We start from the raw sequence: 5,916 nt of genomic DNA on the forward strand, positions 1-5,916 counted from the left end.
TATGCTTATGTGCTAAAGTCCAGCCAACCTTTTTTGGCTAATTTGCTATTAGTCATGTTTTCGCTGTAAGCCGGCAAAAAGTATTGAAATATTGTTAGGTGTGCTTAAGAAATATGCACAACTGTTTAAATTTAACAAGCTAACAAAATGTATTTATGTACACACATTGGTTTAAAATACTCTAAAGAAAAAATGCAAACGCGCTTGGGCGTTGTGAATCAGCCTGAAAATTGGCACAACAAAAGTCATGAAACCAAAAATTCGTTTATTTGCACAATAGTTAATGTGAAATTTTAATGAAAAGCAAAAACAGTGAGAAGCGAAGATGCGAAGCAAAATTCACAAAAGGCGTGAATTTTGCCTAAAGTGATAGTAAGTTAAACGGCTATTCACTTGTACTTATACGAAAGTTAAAATGTTTGAGTCATACCAGTCATAAATAGCATTTCTTTATTGCCTTTCTTGCGTTTAAGCGCTCCTGAAAGGCAAATGTTTCATTTTTCACTAGCAGAAAGCTGTGGACTCTATCCTTATCACTCAAAGGCCGTGTTACCAAATGGATAAAAATAATTCTAGTTTTAACCTACGGTAACCGAACTGCAATTATCATAGAACTATAGAGGAAGGATTTGTCTAGATCAACTGCCGTTTTCACAGAACACTGGAATCTTGATACGCAGGCCGCAAGACTAGAACTGGTGCTAATTAGAGCATCTACTGTGCATCTTCCCAGCACTGGGTAGGACTAGATTGAGATTTCTAGGCACACTTTTTTTATGGTTTAACCGAAATAAGTGGTACTAAACTGCTGCATCGTCTTAGTTTCTTAAACCTCACGGAAGGAGAAATAACCATTTCTGCTGTTTTCTTGTTGTCGTTTTTATACCCGAGCGCACTTGTGCACAAGGGTATATTAATTTTGTTCACATAACGGTTGTTTGTAACAGCCAAAACGAATCGAGATAGATATAAACAAATGTATACATAAATGATCAGGATGAAAAAAGGAATCGATTAAGCCATGTCTGTCTGTCCGTCCGTCTGTCCGTCTGTCCGTCCGTCCGTGTACACGATAACCCGAGCAAAAATTGAGATATCTCAACGCAATTTGGTATGTAGGTTTCCCTTAATCCAAGGTAGGTTGGTATTGAAAATGGGCGAAATCGGACTTTAACCACGCCTACTTCCCATATAACGGTAATTTCCAGAAATACGAAAACTGCGATATTTTAGTAACTACTGGAGATTATTCACTCAAAATTGATATTTACAATAATTTTTAGACGAAAAATAAGAACATCATAAATTTTTGGAAAATGGGCGTAGCCACGCCCACTTATGGTTACATGTGTATATCTTGGTAACCGCTGCACCGATTTCTTCCAAACTTGGCACAGTTGTTGGCCTTGGTACAGCATAAAAAATTGCCGAAACTTTTTAAAATCGGACAATAACCACGCCCACATCCCATATAACGGTAATTTAGAGAAATACAAAATTTTCGATAAATCATTAAATATTGAAGCTAATTTATTCAAAATTGGTGCTTGCAACATTTCTTTACCAAGAAATACGTTTATGGTAAAATTTTGGAAAATGGGCGTGGCACCGCCCACTTATGATCACATATAAGTATATCGGTAACCGTTCTACCAATTTGTACCAAAGTCGGTATTTTTATTGTTTTTGCCACATATAAGCAAAACGTTGAAAATTATTGAAATCGGACTAAAATAACGCCCGCTTCTCATATAACGGTAAATTTCAGAAATGCTTGAAACTTCAATATTTCGAAATTGAAGGACGCTAATTTACTCAAAATTGATACACCCCGGCTTACCATCTAGCGGAAGGTTTCGGAAAGGTGAAAAACATATATTTAATACTTGCGCCGGGTATTTAATGTTCGGCTCCGCCCGAACTTAGACTTTCTTACTTGTTCATATTAAATTGTAATATGTGGTCTTGAAACGTCACGTATTAGTGTAAGTTCTTAAAGTCGTAACATAAACCAATAATCCCACCGGGTAAAAAAATTTAAAGTAAAATTTATTTGCACTTGGTTCGTTGTTGCTGAAACGAAAAGGCGACAGATGGCACGGCACCCGTGGCTGGGTAAGATTAAGATTCATTTTGTTGTTAATTATTATGCAGAAAAGTCTTAATTTTTCTTGTTTTCAATATAATATCCCAGCCAGCAAAATATCCGGAAATGTATTCGAAAATGGAAACCATTTCGCCAAAAAAAATCAAATGTTTCATCTGTTTTTCGATTCCGTTTTAGGTCGCCTTATCGACCATTCTCCCACTAAAGTCTTCATCGGTAACGTATGTACAGAAAACTATCGAAAATGGTTGGGAAACGGATGCGCATGATGAGATTTTTCGGACACAAAAACAAATTTTGTCGTTTTTTTCAATTTGTTTTTTTTTCAGATTTCGGTTGGTTATTCCTTAACAATAGGCAACCGCGGCTACACCGCCAACCAAGAAAAAGGAAAACGTTAACCATTTCAATATAAATTCTTTTACTTAAATCTTTTCTTAACAAATTCTATTATCTTAAACTAAACAAATTTTTTTCTAATATATTTTTCTTCCATTCTGTGCAGCCAGCTTAGACATAACGTCTCCACAGGAGCGATTACCTTTACAAACTTCGAGAAAGTTGTTTGGCATATGACTCACCAGTGAAAATATACAAAAATAACTTTATAAGCAATCGTTCATCTGCCGACACACCCATCGTCGATGTAATCAAAAACCATGTAGCTTTACTGCGGCGAATATTGAAATTTATATGAACCAATAAGTCAAAGCGCATACAATAAACCAATAAATAAAAAGTGTTGTCAAAACTCAAAATCGAAAAATCAAAAAAGTAACAAGCATTGAAAAAAGGGGGGAAAAAATAACAAAGTTGGCGAAAGGCCATCAGCACTGCCCAGCGCCAATTAAAACCTGTATTGGTTCACAGGCACAAGTGGATTGCAGCATACGACAACAGCGTGCTCTGTACATCCCCCAGCATACCAACGCTCAGTGTAGACAGTGAAACTATTGTATTGCTTACAATGTCAAATGTCAAACTTGTTTGTAAACTTAGCGCTGAGTCGACTGCTCTTTTTTTTGCATTCTTTCATGAGCTTTTTGGGCACTCGACGCGCCCTTTCTGTTTTCGTTGTGCACTTGCGGCCAACCTTTCTTCTGCGGGCTTTGCTTTCATTTACACATACGAAGCATAAGCATGCATATGAGCATATGACCAGGTTTAACAATAAAATAAGTAAAATAAAAAATGTAAAGTGAAAAAAGAAATTACAAAAATTTCTGGCTGGAATTTTTGGTTGGTGAAATTTCTGAACATTTTTGCTGGTTTGCTTTTTAGCCGATTTTCAGTGGTATTTTTTTGTTTGTTTGTTTTCTTTTTTGTGCATTTTGTTTGGAGTGGATTATAGAAGCCAACCAACAAGTGGCCATTAAAAGGTTAAATAACCACTGCCAATTGACTATTATAGAGCGAGTAAATTTTTCGAATCTGATATGTGTACTATGCGGTCTCAATGAGGATGCTGACCTAGAAGATTTAAACGTAGTAAAAATTTTCTATCTGGCGACAAAGTAGTAAATTCCACATACAAACAAAAGACTTAAGAAACGAACTTGGATTTCTAAAAGTTTGATAAGGCGAGCACGTAGGCGTATCAGTGCATACATATGCATTTCAAAAAGTAGAACTAAACTTTTACTTTCCAAAAATGTAAGCGAACTCTGTGTTACAGCAATTGCTGCGCACGATATTGTATCCGCTTTGGCATACACATTTGCCGTAAATCGCCTCAGGGCTTTACTTTACGACAACACGTGTGTTGGTTTTGAATATTGAACATTCGCCATGGCAAGCGAGAAAGAGTGTTGAGGAAAAAATTAAATATTTTCAGGGCTTTATGAATGAGTTGAGTCTCGGTGAACGCTAATTGCTCAATCGAAACGCGAAATGTCTAAATTCTTGTGGCAATTCAATTACTTTGAACTAAATAGTTTGTTGTTAGAAGCAATATTTGTCATTAACGGTGGCTATTTGACAGTCACGATGGGCACGAAAATGGACTGTATGTGTATGTATATGCGCCGATGGACCTATTAGTTATTTGTACGTATAGAAAAACTTTCACTTGAGGCATGCAATATGAACTCATACCGAGTATAGCGATTTTACTGAGTGCGTGGAAATCGATTGCTACCATTTACTAGAGGCGGAAAAATGTAGGAGTAAAACGGAGGAGTAAAATACTGGACATAACGTGGCAATAATTGGACTGCGTTGATGCAATCTAGGCATGGGATTTCTAATTACTTCCAATCCGTAGTGTTGATTTCGGAGTTACTTTCAGTTATAGTTAGAGTTTACTATGAGGGAAAGAGTGCGAAGACTGTGCCGAAAATACCACAATTTACACACGAACCTTTACTAACAGCACGATGACGCAGCTTCCTAAAGAGTATCCTGCCAACTTTTGAGGCCGCAACATAAAGCCAGCTTTCATTTTGGACTGTAACATTTTAACTGAAGTTATCTAAAAGCAGAACTTATAACAAATGCGCAGTGAACAGAAAGCGATATTATTCGATTTCTCAAATGTATAACTAAGCTCCCAAAAGCTTAGCTCAAATATCCGCAGCAAGTGCATACACAATAAGATATTTGTTAAATAAATAGTAGAATCAGAAAATGGAAATTCCACACCTGTCAGCTTTTAAATATTTCCGTTATTCTGCTTTGCCACAAAGGCAGTAGCGCATATGAGTAAGTGTGGCATATTGAACGATGTATGAAACCACGCGACGACGAGAATAATTTCCATATTTCCATAGTCTTTGCCTAGCACCATGGTATAAATTTCACTCAAGCGAAGCGCTGGCTGAGCAGCTCATGAATGTGATTTTTAATAGCTAACATTAAGAGCATTTAGTTACACTTGGTGGACAGCTGAAATATTAACTCGAAAAAATGGGATTACAAGAAGATCAGCAAAAAGATAAACAGTTATAGTTTCTTCAAAAATAAGCGCCGAAATGGGAGTGCGAAGAATGGATATACATATGGGACATACACATATACATTTTTGTCATTGCTAGATGATATGTATGTAGATTATTGAACTTAGCAGATTGTTATATGGAAAAAGAAATAAATGGTTAATTAGCGGATGATATCGATTTTAAATAGCTCTTGTGGAGGTTTAAGGAGATTAAATCAAATGTATATATACTAAAAAAAGTATATATTTTTTCAGCAGGTCATAAAATATTGATGTTTCCTCTAAAATGTTATAAACAAATTCAGATTTAAGAGTATTTTTCCAGCTTTACCATGCTGAAAATATGTATAAAGTCAAAATTTTTTTACGAAGCTTTTCTACAACGTATGTCGCTTCTCTTGATGCACCGCCACTCTAATGACCACAATGCATCTTTTATATTGGGTAGATCGTAAGATCCTATACAGACTTATACAAAATTTATTTTTGTACAGCACAGAGTAGCGCAAAATGGAAACTGGCGCTTTCTGAGGCTGAATGCTCTTTTAAGTTCATCAATATCTCAGCCTCACACATTAGAGCAAATGTGAAGTGAATATCGAAGGTTAAAGGGATAAGTACCAGGTTTATCGACCTTTTCTCGGAATATGTAATTTCTTAAGTTTTCAAATTTAGGTATCAAATAATGATCATTTATATATACTAGTGTTCGCCCAGCGGTTGAAATTCAACCGATAAAATTAAGGATAGTTTATGTAAGTTGAATGAGCTAAAATAACATTAGTTGGAATGGGTTAAGTGGAGGGGAGTTTAGCTTAATACTTGGTATAACATAACATAACCATAACATAAGAATAAATAACATAACATATGA

This window comes from Rhagoletis pomonella, unplaced genomic scaffold (genome assembly GCF_013731165.1).
Source record: "Rhagoletis pomonella isolate Grant_MI unplaced genomic scaffold, Rhpom_1.0 Rhpom_scaffold_00002, whole genome shotgun sequence".
Lineage (NCBI taxonomy): Eukaryota > Metazoa > Arthropoda > Insecta > Diptera > Tephritidae > Rhagoletis > Rhagoletis pomonella.